Genomic DNA, 19,292 nt, shown 5'->3' on the forward strand with positions numbered 1-19,292 from the left:
GGAAAGAATGAGGTACATTTAATAAACAATTTACATTCAGCTTCTATAAAACCGAAGAGCCCTGAAATCTTAAAGATATTTTTTCCTATTTCTCTTTTTGTTTTCAAACTTATAAAATGAATCAAACGTATAAAATAGCATCTAATTAATTCTGGTTTTGGTATATCTGCATTCCCTACTGGGATACACACCTAAGTTGAAATCTTCTTTGATTTTGACTGACCGTGCTGTTTTCTTTTCCAGTACCTTGTGGTAATATTTCTTAACACTTTTTGTTTGTTCTGCAGTGGTACATTATAGAATCTACCCTGACTCATCCTGCTGGGTAGGTGCTATTTACCTTCTGTGAAGAAGAACAGATAGAAAAAAAGAAATAAAATGTTACTTACAAGTAAACTCAAACACCTATGGGGACTAAACTATAACCATCAATTTCCCCATAAAATTCCACGCCAAAAAGCCACTGGAGGCTCCATACAACTCAGTAGGTTACAGCTCAAAAACCATCAAATTAAAAGTTTAACCGCAACAATAAAATCAGGCTGCTTTCTGAAACTGGTATTTTTAGTAAGTGAACATTTGCACTCCCTAGGCAAGTTTCTGCACAGTTCAAAATGGCCTGAATCCAGGTCCACCTTGTTAACAGTGACTGATTCATGTGTTACATTTTCCACTCGTGGAATCTTTCCTGATTCTCATGCTTGAGTTCCTATGGGGAAATTCATGAAACATTGTGTTCGAGCATGCAAATTGCTTGTTTATCTATCTGTTTGCTTATGCTAGTGTGGAAGCAAGTCACATGTAGAATCTGGCAGTGGCATCATTTACAGAAGCTAGATTCACAACTACTGAACAAGAGCACTCTCGCTGATGGCACCTTCCCTGACAGAATCCTTTCCAAGAGAGCCTGCCAAATACAATCCCTCCAGACTGTGGCCCAATTCATGTTTTAATAGAACAGCATGGCTGCCACTTCCCTGTGGCTGTCTGGACATTTGAAAGACAGAATTGTGTGGGGTCACAAGGATCACACATAATGATGGATGAATTGGGTCTTACTTAGATCAGGACGGTTTCTCAAAGTGTGCTGAAGAATAAGATTTGACCATGGATTGGGAAGAATATCTTGAATACCAGGCATTTCCACCTACACAAATAAGGCTTAGACTGAGCCTTGAGTGCTAATGTATTTCATTGCTGTATTTTGAAATCCCAAAACGTACATGGGATAAGCTTTCTAACGAACACAAAGGGGCTAACTTCTGAGTAAACACACACACAGAGACATGAAGTTCAGGTCTGCTCTTCTGACTGAGCAAGTCTCAGAAAATCTGGCTTTCAGGAGATTGATTGCTTCCTAAATTACCGTATTTTTCGCTCTATAACACGCACCAGACCATAACACGCACATAGTTTTTAGAGGAGGAAAACAAGAAAAAAATATTCTAAACGAAATAATAATATAATAATAATAATTAATAATAATAATAATAATAATAATAATAATAATAATAATAATAATAATTTATTATTTATACCCCGCTCATCTGGCTGGGTTTCCCCAGCCACTCTGGGCGGCTTCCAAAAGAATATTAAAATACAATGATACATCAAACATTAAAAGCTTCCCTAAACAGGGCTGCCTTCAGATGTCTTCTAAAAGTCTGGTAGTTGTTGTTCTCTTTGACATTTGGTGGGAGGGCGTTCCACAGGGAGGGCGCCACTACTGAGAAGGCCCTCTGCCTGGTTCCCTGTAACTTGGCTTCTCGTAGTGAGGGAACCGCCAGAAGGCCCTCGGTGCTGGACCTCAGTGTCCGGGTAGAACGATGGAGGTGGAGACGCTCCTTCAGGTATACTGGACCGAGGCCGTTTAGGGCTTTAAAGGTCAGCACCAACACTTTGAATTGTGCTCGGAAACGTACTGGGAGCCAATGTAGGTCTTTCAAGACCGGTGTTATATGGTCTCGGCGGCCGTTCCCAGTCACCAGTCTGGCTGCTGCATTCTGGATTAGTTGTAGTTTCCGGGTCACCTTCAAAGGTAGCCCCACGTAGAGCACATTGCAGTAGTCCAAGCGGGAGATAACCAGAGCATGCACCACTCTGGCAAGGCAGTCCGCGGGCAGATAGGGTCTCAGCCTACGTACCAGATGGAGCTGGTACACAGCTGCCCTGGACACGGATTTAACCTGTGCCTCCATGGACAGCTGTGAGTCCAAAATGACTCCCAGGCTGCGCACCTGGTCCTTCAGGGGCACGGTTACCCCATTCAGGACCAGGGAATCCCCCACACCTGCCCGCCTCCTGTCCCCCAGAAACAGTACTTCTGTCTTGTCAGGATTCAATCTCAATCTGTTTGCCGCCATCCATCCTCCAACCGCCTCCAGACACTCACACAGGACCGTCACCGCCTTCACTGGTTCTGATTTGAAAGAGAGGTAGAGCTGGGTATCATCCGCATACTGATGAACACCCAGCCCAAACCCCCTGATGATCTCTCCCAGCGGCTGCATGTAGATGTTGAAAAGCATGGGGGAGAGGACAGAACCCTGAGGCACCCCACAAGTGAGAGCCCACTTGTCTGAACACTCATCCCCCCCACCACTTTCTGAACACGGCCCAGGAGGAAGGAGCGGAACCACTGTATGACAGTGCCCCCAGCTCCCAGCCCCTCAAGACGGTCCAGAAGGATGTTATGGTCGATGGTGGATATATGATTTTTGTGGTTCATGCTGTGGCCACAGACATGTGATCTGACAGTGAGTTTGGAGTAGCCCAATGCAAAAATCCTGAGGATCCATGTGGATCCATGCTTTGTAACCACGGAGGAGGAAAGGAAGGGGAACCATGGATCCTCTGCTCACGACTGCAGCAGATTCCCCCTGCCACCCGCAGGCATTCGCTCCATAACACGCACAGACATTTCCCCTTACTTTCTAGGAGGAAAAAAGTGAGTGTTATGGTGCAAAAAATACGGTACTCTAGTGAGTATTTGGATATTTATCCTAACCTGTTAGTAGAACATGCTTGTCACAGATGAGTGAATCAATGCCATTGACTGCTATCATTTGTGACTAGCAAAAATGGTTCCCTGAAGTCTCCCAGAAGCGATTATAATTCCTCAGTTTCTTTATGGTTCCAGTTCCAAAGTACATGGAATTTACAAGGATTACCATCCTGGTTATATTGTTTGAATGTCTTAAACCACCAAAGGAAAGTCTCTAGACATATCAAACTACTAATAGTGGTTTGACACACACTGATCACAGTATTGTCATATGTACATTTCTTTCAACCAAGGGCTGAGTTGTGGGGAAACAAATTCTACCAGTCTTATGCATATTATGGACAGAATAGGAACTCTGACATCACTCTGAGATTTTCAGCCAAATGTTTGGAATAAAAAAAGAAAATCTAAACAAATGGATGCCATAATATTGATTAAATGTGTAATTGAAGAAACAATACTTAAAGACAGAAAAATAGAGGAGTCCAAACTGGCAAGAATCTTGTCTGTTGTGTCACTGGAATAGCAAATTTGGTGAGTCAGACTTACACAATAGGAAGAGAGCTCCATGCTTGCTTCTGGTTTTATGTATATTTATATGCGTACTCACTAATAAAACGAAATATTGCTTTATATACTCCTGTCCCCTGAGCACGGACAGCAATTTGGTTTCCTTTACAGTGAGGTCATTGGAGGCGTACTTGAGTTTATTTACAAATACACAAGTTTAGCCTAGGGGGAGGACCAGCTGAAACACACTGACAGACAGGAACAGTCCACTGCTCCCACATCAGGTCTTCAGGAAGACAGACATTGGCTTAAAGATTCTTATACAGTCCAAACTTCACTCTCTGTATATTTTTTTATTAGCATCAAAACTGTCCATCTGCTTTCCACAAATATCTTCTTGTTTACATTAACACCAACTTGGGGTGGCAGAGAGAGCGAGAGTCATCACCCTTCCAGATATTTCATGGACTATCCCTAAGGCTATTGAGAGCTTTCAACCTTTAAATTCCATAACAAAATAGACAGTTGCAAAGACCACTAAGGTAATTCCCAGCAGCCTTGTTGGTTCAGTCACTTTAGCAGACTCCAGTGTAACAGTCATAGAATCACCATGTTGGAAGAAACCTCTAAGTCACCCAGCTCTCAATTACATGGCAATATGTAAAAATCAAACAAATGTTACTGACGGAAGGAGCAGCAAAAGCAGGTCTGAAAACATCCACCACAGAATGCTTGTTTTAACAACAGAAAGTCAAAATTCCTTCCTCATACACTGTGGTGTATTGGCTTATTCTATTTAATTCAAATCTATGTGTACGTTTATAAAATCTCTATATTCCTTTGGGGTGATTATTTCACCTTTTGCTTTTTGCATCAACGTAGTCTACTAAAATGTATGGACCAAATGACAAAAGGTGTACATAATATTTTCATATGCTGGGTACTTTTGTTTCCTTATAGATGACTCATTCCCCTCCATTTGCTTCTCATCATTTACATTGTACAATCCCTGCTCATGTAATTCCTTTCCTTCTACATGCTAAAGCAAATCCTTTTTCACTTCTTCTTTTCTTAGTAATGATTTGTGAATGAGCTCCCCCAAGCAAATCATCCCATTACACAACTCCTTCACTCCCTTTCTTCAAATCACTCCCACAGAAGCCACACACAGTGAGCTCTGTCCTCCTCCACAAAACCAATTCATGTTCCTTCCTCTAAATATGTGTAATCACTTTTGCTTAGATACGTAGATTACAATTACACATATAAGATTACCTCCATATATCCTCAAGCAGTTAATTGTGTGTGTGTGTGCGCGCATATACATTTGAATTATGATATCCCTTTCACACTTCCACCTACATACCATCCGACATTTGTCAGATAAAAACATAAACTTGTCATACATTAAGCAAACAAGGAGGTCATTGTAGAGCATTTAGCAAGCCTAATGAAAGATAGCAAGCTTCCTTTTGGGACTGGCAATTTTCTCCCTATTTTAATTTTGTTTTTGTTTGTTATGTAAAAACAATCAGATATAGTTCCTTTTCATAACCAGATGCAGCATTTTTTTTAAAAAAAAAATGGTAGCAATTCAGAATCAGATATAAGCACATTTTTGTCTCTCGGATTCTAACTTTTCGTAGGTTTTAAGCATTCAGTACACCTTTACAAAGCTGTCAGATTTGCTATCCAAGCAAGCTCAGTATGGCTACAGTTTACAGTATTGCTACAAATTGCGAATATATAAGCAAGCTACACAGGGGTGGGGTGGGGGCAGTTGGGGGTCGTTCATAAAGCAAGTCATGCATCAAGGTGAAGGGAAGCGGTAGCAACATTGTGGCAATTTGTTGTGATCATGATGGGAGGGGACAGTAACAGAAATGTGATGTCACACTCATGCGTTTGCTTCTCCAGCATAGTAGTATTTTTGTGCATTGTCTGTTACTTTCAAATGCTGCTTTCCCTTGCTTTCTAATGTCCCCCACCCTTTTCACATGATATTTCACATTTGTACAGGTATACCAATATGTGCTAAAGATGCCATGATTGTGCGACACATACAGACTGCAGTGGTACCTCGGGTTACAGATGCTTCAGGTTACAGACGCTTCAGGTTAGACTCCGCTAACCCAGAAATAGTACCTCAGGTTAAGAACTTTGCTTCAGGATGAGAACAGAAATCGTGCGGCAGCAGCATGGCGGCAGTGGGAGGCCCCATTAGCTAAAGTGGTACCTCAGGTTAAGAACAGTTTCAGTTAAGAATGGACCTCCGGAACGAATTAAGTTCTTAACCCGAGGTACCACTGTGATACTTTGTATTGGAATGATAATGTGTGACAACCAGAAGGCAGATGTATGTGAAAGGTAGTTGACAATATTTTACGATGCTTATGACTACCCACACACAGAATGATTGGGAAGCAGGATGTAGCCCAGCACTGACCACCTCATAAGGCCTGGAGAAGGGAAAGGCTGGAGAATTCTGCACAAGTAGGGTGGGCAGGAGCCATTTTGGGCAAGGGCTTATGTTAGGAACATAGGAAGCTGTCTTGGTCTGTCCACCTAGCTCAATATTGTCTACACTGAAAGGCAGTTGTTTTCCAGGGTTTCAGGCAGGAAATATCTCCAGCCCTACCTGGAATATGAGGGATTGAATCTGGGACCTTATGCTTTGATGGCAAGTGCTCTACGACTGCGCTACTTCTCTTTACCACTATCTTGTTGGCGCATAATCAGACTTTGGGAGAGTAGTCTTGGCACTTTCATTTAGGAAATGATCTTTCTGGATATCTTTGTATGTTTGTAAAATAGTGCTTAAGAACTGTTTTTCTATAGAATTCAATTCTGTGTAAAGTTATACAGTCACTGTCCCTTTAAATGAATGGGTCAAAGACTTTCAGCAGCTGTTCTTACATACAATTGGTGCTGTGTGGTTTCATTGTGGTCAAGATATGCCAGTTTATTGTAGGTTTTGTGCTCTTTTGAAATGTGGTTTTAAAAATGATTTTAGTTTGTGTATTGTGCAAATTGCTCTGGGGATTCCCTCCCCCCAGCAAAAGCAATCTATAGATCTGTTTTTATAAATAGATTGATACATAGTCACAAGTGGAAAGGAAGTTTGATCTATGATTGAAGATGATGCAGCAATAAAGCAGCAAGCACATTTGAAAAGCTAAGCAGGGTCCAGTATGGTTTCAAATTGGGTGGGGGACCACATATTGAGATTCCTGCATTGAATGGGTTGGACTAGATGGTCCTCAGGCTCCCTTCCGACCCTATAATTATATGATTCTATGTATACAAATTATATTTGTGAGAGGCTTAAAAAAAAGAAAGAGCCAACACCTGTCTTCTCCCCACACAAGTATGGTCTCATTCAGAACATGGAACTCCTTTTAAAATCCCATTTGAGTAACAGTTCCAGGAAACTTGCCACAGTTCCCCTACCTACCATTAATTTGGAAAAATTTGCTCTGCCACTGGCACAAGAGTCTGGAGTCAAACATCAGGGCCTTTGGACTTCACTTCACTTCACTTCACTTGTGAGATATACCCTTTGCATTTGTATGAATGAGATAAAGTTTTCAACTGCCCAAGATGTCTGCCTGTTGTTTGAAACAGCAACAGCACTCCAGATTGTTTAAGACAGTATAACCAAGCACTGTGGGAAAATCCCAAATCCCAAAGTGATGTATAGTGTGTGTGTGTGTGTGTGTGTGTGTGTGTGTGTGTACATTCACACATGTATATAGGAGTCAAACCACTAACTGGAAATGGCTATCCAGGGTTTCATACTGGAGTCTTTGCTAGCCCTGCCTGGAGATGTGAAGGATGTTGTACACTGCCTTGTTGTACAGTAAATTGTTTTGAATGCTTTCTATCCACCTGGAATTAGGAGGAAAAAGAGAAGATAATCTATCAATGTCTTTGTCTTAATGTCTCAGCTGCCAGAGATGGAGGTGGCAAATGAAGAGAGGCCACTCTTGGTTGTGTTGCCTATGCAATTGCTCCCTTTTCCCACCAAGTGAAAACCACTTTATTCTTGGAGGCCTTTTAAAAGCCTCCATAATTCAAAACCGCCACCACCTATGTTGGTTTTCTTGCTGGTTTTGCCTGTTCTCTCCATTTTTATATTGAATGGTTGTTGGCCATATTTTGTGAGCTGCATTTGGGATCTTTGATCAAGGTGGTTAATATTTGTTTGTTTGTTTTTTGCTCTTAAATCTCACTTTTCCTCTAAGGTGCTAAAGGTGGCCTGCATTGTTCTCCTCTTCACAACACCCCTGTGAGGCTGAGAGGCAGTGAGTGGTCCAAGGTCACCCAGTAAGCTTCATGGCTGAGTGGGGATTTGAACCCTGGTCTCCCAGGTCCTAGTCCAATATTCCACCCACTATACCACAAGTTGCAGGCTTAGTCTTTCTTTAAAAACAAAGAAACCACCAAGTAAAAGTTGACCATTCCTCCAAATTTTGCCTGTTTCTGACAGGCTAAAATGGTCTCCCCATACAGGTTTTCAAAGCTTATGAGTCCACATATATTTGGAATATTTACCAAAATGGATGTCAGCCAGGTTCATAGAAAGGACACCACAACATCTTTAACCAGGCCTTTGGCTGATCAACATCTATTGCCCTTTCAAAGGTGTTGCAGAAGGGCGAATTATTGTGTTGTCTTTGTTTTTAATTTTGTTATGCATTTTGTTTTGTTTTTATATTGTAATTTTATGTTGTGAACCACTCTGAGATCTATGCGTATGTAGCAGTATACAAATGTAAATAAATAAATAAATACAGTGGTACCTTGGTACTCAAATGGCTTAGTTGTCGAACAAATTGGCTCCCAAACACCAAAAACCTGGAAGTAAGTGTTCCAGTTTTTGCATGTTTTTTGGAAACCGAACATCCAACGCGGCTTCCACTTGAGTGCAGGAAGCTCCTGCAGCCAATCGGAAGCCATGCCTTGGTTTTTGAACGGATTCGGGAGTCAAACAACTTCCAGAATGGATTAAGTTCAAGGACCAAGCTACCACTGTAATCACTTTGAAAGCAAGGCTAATTCTGCCAGGCTTGAAAGAGCTGCGTTCAAGCTGGTCTCTCCAGCAGAAGGTATATCATTAGCTTGCCTCAAAGTGATGCCATAACCAGTGGTAGGTAAAGCTCATGTACAGCAATCCCAGTGCAAACCTGCATGAGCTGTACAGCATTAGAGGGACTGCTTAATTCAGATCGTAAAGGCACGTCTCAGCCCATGATGACACAGGAAGAGAAGTAAATGAAGGAAAACAGGATGATTAAATGCTTGGAAACTTTTGTTGCAATATTCAGGAAGTATACAAGTTTTCCTAATTCATCATACTATTTATTTATTACTAGTAAATTAATGGGCTTCTGAAAAGAATTCATTACCCTTTTTACACACACTGCTACTTGCGGATCATTTATTCATCTGTGTTATCTAGTGTGACTAAAAACAGCTGTAATTACATTGTTAAACACTGATTAATAAGCAGCCCACATCACTAATAAAAGGAAACAAGCTAAAAAATAAAGTGCAAGCTCATTTAAAAAAATAAAATAAAAATGCAACCCCATCCTTAACAGATCTACTTGGAAGTATATTGCATTAATTCAATTGGACTTACCTTCAAGCAAAATATGCTCAGAATTGTCATTGGTTGTATAGTTGTATAAAAACCTCTCTTTTTCTTCTGCAAAGAATGATTTGGCAGATGAATAGGAGAAGAGTAATGGAAATAAATAACTAAAACATTTCCCTGGGAATGAATACGGGACTTAACCAATATTCATTTCAGCCTGATGACATTTTCTTTGAGAAACACGAGTAAGCAGGTTTGTTTACATGAAGACAGACTGAGCCGACAATCCTAGGTCTACTTGCCTGCAAATAAGCCTCAATGAACTCAATTAGAATTTCTTTTGACTAAATATTGACAGGATTGTGCTTTCAAGCTTCAGTCCTATAGACACTTACCGGGCAGTAAGTCCTAATGAGTACAGCAATACTAACCTCTGAGCTAACACACATAGATAGGATTGCACTGTTAATTCTACCATCAAAGCAGCATTTCCTCAGCATGAATAACATGTTTAGTTCTTCAGACAAGTATATTTTGCATACTTATATTAATTATGCAATTAACTTTCCAGCCATGTTGAGTCTGGGTCTGTTTTATGGATTAGCGACAGGGTGACACATTAAGCCACCCCAGCATTTCATTATTATTTTTTCCGGGAAATTCAGTTTGATGGGAGCAACATGTCGCAAATTGTTAAGTGTCGGAAATTGGAACAGCTGCTAATGGAAAACAAGAATGCTTCAAACTCTTGATAGAATCAAGCTACTTACTTTTACAGTATGAAGTTATAGGGATTTAAAATGAACAATAAGGCTTTTAAGAAAGCTTTCACATAAACGTTTTCAAGAACAACCTGTCCTAAAAGATCAGTGTGGCTCATTAATGCATATTAAAAATTGAATTAAATATTCTTTTCAAACAATGAAACAATGTTGCAGTGTCTGACTCAATGCAAGGAGTTAGGGATAAATTACGGTACATATTGTATACAAAACTGTATACCAGGAGCCTGATGGTCCTTTTATTCTTTTGAAAAGCTGTTTTGGAAGGGGGCAATTCAAAGCAGAGTGTCAAGGGGTGCAAGTTCTTTTCTCATCTACCATATTCCTGATAAAAATCTTCCCCTTCCTGCAGCAGCATTCTTTGCAGTATTATAGTAGGAGGAATATCAGTACATAGTAGGAATATCAGTACATAAGGCTGCAATCCTATATTTTGAACTAAGCCCAATTGATTGCAGTAAGACTTCTGAGTGGACATGTATAGTATTGATAGTCATCCAAACTCATCATTAGTATTCTGGAAATCTTTCTTCCTCCTTGTCCTGGAGAATTTTGTAAATCAAGAAAGGGGTACATCTTCCTTCTATCTCCTTTAATAGATAACCACTAGCCATACTGTCTGGGTTTTCTGGGTAGTCTAACAGTCTCTAGACAACCATATGTTCTCCATCTTGTTGTAAATGCGGATTTTTTTTGTTCTCCTGTATGATTTACTTGTACTGCTGTGTGTTAATTGGTTTTATGTGCTTTGCACATTACAGAGTGTTACTGTTAATTTGTTGGCCTTGGTAGTGATTGTGTGATTAATAGCGGTTGGAGTCTTCTGTTGCTAGGCCTTACCACAGGTGAGAATACTAATTTACTTGACTACAACAGTTATAAACAAACTTCTATAGCCAGCTGCTCCCACCACAGCTTTCCATTACAACAGAAGTTGATGGAAACACTGGGAGGAAATTCAAAATGGAGAAGAACATGTGGAAATCACTACATTTTAAAACCCACAGATTTTTATATTGAGAAGATTCCTGCCCCTCTACCTGCTAAAAAAACCCCTGTCTTTCCCAAGCCACAATAAATGTCTGAACGAAATTGAGATTTCAAGTATCTTGCAATTTTACATTTAGCAAACAGAAAACTTCTATGCAGCCACCCCTGCTGGCCTTTCATAAGATTTCATATAGTCAGACTATTCCAGTTTAGGCAGAAAGTCCACAACTGAGATTAGTACACACAATGCATATTTACTAGAGTGTACCTTCCAGAATTTTAGCTGGTATGCCTCCTCTTTGACTCAGCTGGTCCTCTAAAGGCTAGGGAGACCAGAAGGGCAATTGAATGGCTCCCACCACTTAGAATAAGAGATACTTAGAGTTGATTTGCCTATGTTCCACCTATTCCTATTTACCGAGAGCAGTCCCCCCCTTTTCTGCAAATAACCATCTCTAGTTTACCTTTCAAAATGGTGAACATGTGTACAAATACGTACTAGAGTGCACTAGCTTCTCTTACACACCCTGCTGCTTGTTAACGGCTTATCCAGATACTTAGTAAATGTTGCTGACTACTTGGGTTGCAGCTGTTCTGCAATAAATAAAACCAGATCCATTGTGAAATTTAATATTCTGTTAAAATACTTAAGTTTTCCAAAAAACCGAACCTGTTATGGCCAGCCTGGTTATGTGCCCTGCTTTAAAAGCCAGTGCAGGGCAGGCTATTGCAGGTGAAAGGAATATGGCCCATCAAGAGGAACTGTGAGTCATTTATAATAGTGGTTGCTGGGGCAGAAGTGGATTGGGCAGAGACCTATGCAGAGTGAAGATAACAAATGTGTAAGTATCCCTGTTTGAATCAGTCAGATGGAGGTATGGATTTACACACACGAAGAGTGAAATGAAGTAAAAAGTACTAGCAAGAGCACAAATGTTTTTGAGTACCGTAGTTCTTTGCCCAAATTTGGATTTAATAACACACGATCTATGCTCTGTGTTGATTCTGTTACGTTGGCGGTGAAATCCTATACATGTCAGAAGCAAATCCCCTTGTGTTCAATGGAGCTTTCTCCCAGCTAAGTAGGTCTAGAACTGCAGTCTTACTCTGATTGCACAGGTATCTGAGATAAATAAAGATTTGTGTTGTTACATGCACTTTGATAGGTGTTGGGGTGCATTTTACACTAGTGTTTTAGTTTAAAATCTTTTTTGCTGGTGAGCTGCGTTGAGAGGTCTTTTTGTTCTGAAAATATTAAAAGACAAAACTTACAGCTGATCTATAAATTGAGGTAAGCAATATAGTACATAATTAATGGGAGTGAACCTGTTTAGATTGCTACTGTGTTTGAATGCATACTATGTTCAAGTCCACATGTCAGAAAAAGAGGCTTTAAATCTAGGGGCTCCCCCCACCTCTCTGATACACAGGTTTTCTACCATATTATTATTATTATTATTATTATTATTATTATTATTATTATTATTATTACTATACAAACAAAGTTTTGTTTTGTTTTTCCATGGGAAAAACGGGAACTCCATACCTTATGGTTTATCTATATTTGTGTATGGCTATTATTTTTTAAAAAACAAATAAAGCCACACCTTTCATGATAAGACTACAAGCTGACTATTTATTAGGGTTTGAGCAGTATGGAATCCAATGACGACCAAACAAGAAAAGTCACACACACATATACCAACTTCTGCTGCTAGGAAGTTTAAAATAATATGTTTTCAAAAGCTGTTATTATTGATGGCATTATTACTCTTCAGCCAAAAGTTATATATTTGGGAAAGCTACTGGATGGGAATGGTAACGTATCTGAAATCTCACTCCCAGACTTGTATACTTGAACACTTGCAGGATATCCATGCTATAACTCAGCACTGATGACATGATAATCCAGGGTTATGGATGTTGTATGTAATGGTGGGAATAAAGAAGTAACACTTTCCGTGTGTGTACTGGATTTATAATTTTGCTTTCCTGGTTGTTTCAGTATATCTTGCACGAAAATGCACAAGCCAATTATTTTGCATTGTTGCGCATCAAGTGGGTGCCATGTTCTGTAGAAGATACTATATGTTTCTAGCATGGATGGCACAGGGATTCACAAACAACTGGATTTGACAATGCCAGTGCCTACAATAATTCTATCACCATGAGCCAACTCCAAACCTGGGGGGCGGGAAATATTAAGAATAAAATCTAACAGTTTGATCCTAAATATTAGTATAGTAGTCTCCATCTTACTTTTTTATGTGCAGCGACACCAAAATACAGTATCTATATTAAGCATAAAGGCAATCTGTATATCTTCTGGTTAGAGCATGGTGCTGATAACACCAAGGTTGCAGGTTTTGATCCCTCTACAGGACAGCTACATAGTCTTGCATTGAAGGGGATTGGACTAGATGATTCTTGGGGTCCCTTCCAATGCTATAATTCTGTGAGCCATCATATACAAAGGACGTGCATAATACTTTTGTGTAACACCCACCCTTGACATATTCTTTATGTTTCCAGCTGTAGATTTCTAATAAATACTTGGTCATAGAATGAAACTACAGATGTTGGTGGATTGCATGACTCCGTGGCTGAAGTGAATACTTGAAGCCCTGAGTTTTTCTCCAGCTAGCGTTTTACAGCCTCTGCTCTGGCTTTGGTGATGGGAAGGATCCAGCACGAGAAGGGTGGTCAGACCTATCTGTCTGTCTGTCTGTCTAGCTGACTGGCTTTTCTTGTTTCCATCCTTCCTTACTAACAGCCACACCTGGTATGTTAGGGAATGTAATGTTTCCAGGGCACCAGATGTTGCCTGGGGTGCCTTGGGAAAACTGAAACTTCCAGCTCTCCAGGTGCCAGGATTGGGAGAATGCAGGAGGAGGAGGAAAAAGAGGAGAGCTAGACATCTCCGCTTATGTAACTGTACTAGGTGAGAGAGGCAGCAGCAATGAGGGGCAAAATTAGAATTATTCTGCTGCAAAGAACTTTTTCTCCATGCATTTGCCACTGTTTTAATTTTTGGTTCCAATCTAAAATGTTCCAGAGGGAGCTTACCCTCCTCTAAGTAGAGATGGAGAATTCAATGGAGGTTTCAAACAGAGTTTAAAAGAAGCCTATTAACAACATTTAGGCTGCACCTGTATTGTACTTCATTACTAGAGAAGTTTATTGCTATTTAGGCCCCATTATTATAAGTGCATAGCATGCTTTTATTACCCTCTAATATGTGTAAAGTTCTTTTTTTAAAGAAACAGATTCAGCTCACCTCCTGTGTGACTGTGGTTAGATGCTGTGGAGTTGTAAAGTCTCCATTTAAAGACTGTACATCATAAAAAAATATTATAGTTTTATTAATGATTGTGTAGGTTTAACATACTGTATAATAAAGGATCAATGCTATAACATGATTATATTATATGTTATATGATTTCGGCTAATGAGGAAAGACAGCTCAACAGCCACATGACCAGGGGTGGCAAAATGTGACTTATTGGCAAACAAGGAAGCTTTTCCTGATTACGTGCTGTTGCTTCTTTTTCTACTTCCTTTACACTAGAAGCCTTTGTATTATTGGTAGAATGGTGTTCAGCCTTTTGTTAGGGTCTTTTACCTTTAACCAGGCTTGTGGGAGATCTTTTAATATTTCTTAGCATTAGATTTACTTGCCCAGTAAATATAGCTGATGAAAGAGAAGCTGGCGATCCATAAAAGACCAGGCTGCAGGGATCCTCATTAATCTTCTAATGGTTTTTGCTGTCATCCGTCTTTAAAGTTCCTTGCCTTGTAAAGTATTTGTGGTGAAAGCTGGAGCACTCTCGGCCTTCCACTAAGCAGTGACTTCCAGCCAGATCTCCAACAAAAGCTTTCAAACAGTTTTAGTTTCAGCTGTGTCATTGGCCAGGTTTTCCACCATAAAAGGGAAAATATTGTTTGTTTTAACTGGGTGTTACAAAGCCAAGGAAAGGATCAGGAGCAGAGGCAGAATCAAAGCAAAAAGACACCCCCCTCCCAATATCATTCTCTCTCTCTCTCTCTCTCTCTCTCTCTCTCTCTCTCTCTCTCTCTCACACACACACACACACACACACACACAGAGAGAGAGAGAGAGAGAGAGAGAGAGAGAGAGAGAGAGAGAGAGAGAGAGAGAGAGAGAGAGAGTCTTGCTATCTACACTCAGTAATGTGATTAGTAGCTTGTCTTGCTATGGGGAGTTGATAAAATAAAGCATTTTTGAATTAATTCTGTATATCAAAAAATTTGTTTTGTTGTTGTAAAATTCAGAAGACTAAGTTGAACAGTCTGATTAAAAGAGCCTCGGAATGATCCACAACCGATGGGGCTAAATTGGCTCAAATGAAATGACTGCATTCTACTTTAACAAATTTATAGATTGGACTGGCATGGTTTCAGAATGCACATTTACCATATAGCAAGTCCTTACTGCAAAGCAAATGTGCATAGGATTGGGCTGCTGGGCTGCAATCCTATGCATACTGAGCTGGGTGTGGGCACAACTGCATGTAAAGGAGCTTACCTATGAGTAAGCATGGGTGGATCCTATTATTATTATTATTATTATTATTATTATTATTATTATTATATTGGGTGATTTCAAAGTGCTGAGTGAAGCAATGGTTAAATGTGCTTGTTGTTCAGAGCGTGTATTTCCACATGAGAAACAATCTGTACACCTATAAGGATTTTTTAAAAAAATCTTTTGCTTTTTTGGAATGTGTTCCCAATTAGTTTTAGAAAAAGAAGGCACTCATCTGGACTAGGAACAAGTCCCTTCTCACCATCTGTTATGGATTTTTGTTTTGAGTTATAGACCCCCACGTTCCATTAAAGAACTAAGTTTTAAAACACTGTTATAAAGTGCTAATATTTGGATAACCCACAATGGCCAGGTAAGCACAACTTCACATGAGAACTGGGATCCGACCACACATATAGCTTTCAGCCCCTTTGGGAACACACACACATATATTGATTATGTGCTAATTATTACAGGGTAATTTACAAAAATGAGAACACAGGCTGCATACAGACAACATCCTATTTAAGGCTGAAGCAAAAAGTCAAATGTGGTTAAATTAGGATGGATGATGACAATGAATGTAAGCAAAAAAATTGGCATGGGCTTAGCAGTTAAGGGTCAAATTAGAAACTGGGCTACAGTCCCATAGCATATTTATCGGTTGTAGGTGAACAGAAGGCCTGGTTGTATTCACAGGGCAATCTGTGAGCAAACTTACTTGGGAGTAAGCCCCGCAGGAACTTAGGTTAGAATAGAATGGTGCTTTCAGGCTATTTTCCCCTCTCAAAATGAAAATGCATCTGAGCTGTACAGAAAGAGGGGCTCTAAACACCACAGGCATTTTTCAATTGCTTACCCACCACTTTGTAATACATAGAAGGATTCAGTTATGAAATTATTTGAGAGAACTAAAGAATAGGCTTGTTCAGGGGTTCTAAACTCCTTGCATGCTTTTCTTGCTTAGCAAGGAAGGTCAGGGCTAGCATTCATGGAGTTATTTGGTGTGGCACATGTGTATATGACTCTGCCCTTCTTCTCCACTGAGTGTCTAGGTCAATGCCTGAATGCAGCTTAAGTGCAAAGCTGATTCAGCAGAAATTGCTTTGTGAGGAAGTTGTACAGAGGCAGAACACTCATCCTTCACTGGGAGTAAGCCCATACAACACATGCTTCCAGTCCTATTGATTGCAATGGAGTGTTAGGTTAGACACAACTAATTTGTCCCTTAGCTTGAATTCAGCTAAACCTGTGCGCTAATAGAAGTGAATGCAAGGGCTCCTACTGGTGCACTAGAGCTTTACTCCCCTCCCCGCTGCCTGTGGTCCCCACCCCTCCCCCAAATCTATTCTGGGGGGTTGGGAGAACTCCCAGAATAATGTGAATGGGGGATGAGGATAGGAGGGATTGTTCTGTCTGGCAAGCAGAAATGCTTGTGATGATGAAATGATCATATTATAGTTATGCTGAATCCCCCCTTTAATTCCAGTGGGGCAAACAGCCTGACCTTAATCATACTTCCCACCCCCCACCCCCAAAGTCTAGTCTTATTGATTTTTAGTGGGATGTATGTCCAAGGAAACATGGCTAGGTATGTTGCAACCATCTTTGTCTGAACATGGACCAATCCCAGATGTGTTTAGCGAAAGCATGTGGATTTGAAAACTACTAAACGTAAAATACAGCAGTACCTCGGGTTAAGTACTTAATTCGTTCCGGAGGTCCATTCTTAACTTGAAACTGTTCTTAACCTGAAGCACCACTTTAGCTAATGGGGCCTCCCGCTGCCACCGCGCCGCCACTGCGCGATTTCTGTTCTCATCCTGAAGCAAAGTTCTTAACCTGAGGTACTATTTCTGGGTTAGCGGAGTCTGTAACCTGAAGCGTATGTAACCCGAGGTACCACTGTATGTTTATGTACAATTGTGCCAGATTTCACTTGAAACTGTTTTGCTTATTTCAGTGATTTTTAGGCTGCCCTTTGGAGCCAGGCCATCACAAACTCTACTAACTTGAGCCTCGTATATGCTCAGCCTTGGTACATCCAGCAATTCATGTACCACCCTCATGTATTCATGCATAAGGCAGAATCCATGTGGAGGGATCCAAGATCCTGGCATGGGATCAGCAGCCTAGTTATGTATTCCAGTTTGATTGCACTGCAACATCAATAGCCATTACTGACCCTCACTATTGCCCTTGCCAGCATTATACTTGTTTAAAATTCCAAAAAAAAAAAAAAGGATGCACACAAACTAGCTTAAAACTACATGGTTTAATAGCCATCTATATTTCTTACCCTCGTCTCCAAAACAGTGCTTTTTGGTTTCTTTTCATCTTTTGTTTAATCAACACATGTCATTAGCATATTCTCCACTCCAGTCATCCAGCCATTACTGAAAATATTGAATCATCTGAACACCGGTGTAGGCCTCTCTTAGACACCTCATTTAATAATTCCTGCCAACTTGACAACCAGCCATTAGCAGTTAGAGAGGGAGAATAATTTGCACTGAGTAATTTATAGGATGACTTTTACCTTTTTATCATTACAAATTGTTTGTGAGAAAAATAAAATTGTCATCTAGAGTTATCCACTGAATAATCACTTGGCCATCTACTGGTTTACAATCACTGGGAAAATTCCGTATACAGATTTCTTCTTCAAGCAAAATAACCTTAACGGTGGTCTTTTAACCAAAGGACATGTTCTTGTTTGTTATTTGTTAAACAATATTGTTAAGCAAGAGTGCATGTGAAATATACTTATAAGGTATCAATTCTATATTCACTCACTTGTGAACAAGCACCATTGTATTCAATGATTGAATCCAGGGCTGGAACTGGAACTTGCCAGAACTCAATTTTGGCATCTCTCAGGTGGGCGCCATTGCCATTCTAAGAGAATGAGGGAGGTGTTCATCTCTTTTTTCTGGAAAAATAGCAATGGTTGTAGCCAAGTGCAAGCTGAGTTCTGCTTATGCAATGCGACTTCCTCTTCCTATCCTTCCCTTGCACACTTCCAAAATCTATCCCAGAGGATCCCTCAAATCTCTTTTGTAGATTTTGAAGGTCTATCATGGGGGGAGAGGAAAAAGAAGTTCCATTGCACCAGCAGAAGTCTGTTGCACGAGTGGAACAATAGCAATGGATACAACCAGTGCTTTTTTCTGGGGGGACCCAGGGGTATTCATACCCCTAAACATTTTGTAAATCTTTGTACTTTTGTTCATTTACTGTATTTATTTTTCCCAATTTGAAATATAAAATGGTGATTTTCTGGAGTCAAAATGAGAGTATCCCTAAACACTTTTTAAAGGGGGGGAGCACTGGATACAACCCATAGTTCTGAGCAGACATGTGTAAAATTATTCTGTAAAAATAGTTCCGGGAGTGTAATAGGTAAGAAACTTAGGCTGCAATCCTAGGCACATTGACTTGGGAGTAAGTTCCATTGTGCCCAAGGCTAGATTACTACAATGCACTTTATGTGAGGCTCGCCTTAGGCTTGGACCACAAGCTGTAGCAGGTGCAAATGCAGTTGGTTAACTGGATCAACATATTGCCAGCATATAATTCTTGTGCCGGGCAATTTTCACTGGCTACCAATATGTAACCAGGCCAAGTGAAAGGTTTTAGGACTGGTATACAATGCCCTTAACAATTTGGAACCAGCATGTCTGAGACATCACAGTACCCCCGATATACCAGTACGTGCCTTATGCCCCTGGGGTCTGTCTACTCAGCGTGAAATTGCTAGGTAGTTTTAGGCCAGCTCAGGAACTGTCTTGTGTTTTATTGATCTGTAAGCTGCTCTGGGAGCTTTTTTTTGGCTGAAAAACGAGGTCTACAGATGCTAAA

This window comes from Podarcis bocagei (assembly GCF_964188305.1).
Source record: "Podarcis bocagei genome assembly, chromosome: 3".
Classification (NCBI taxonomy): domain Eukaryota; kingdom Metazoa; phylum Chordata; class Lepidosauria; order Squamata; family Lacertidae; genus Podarcis; species Podarcis bocagei.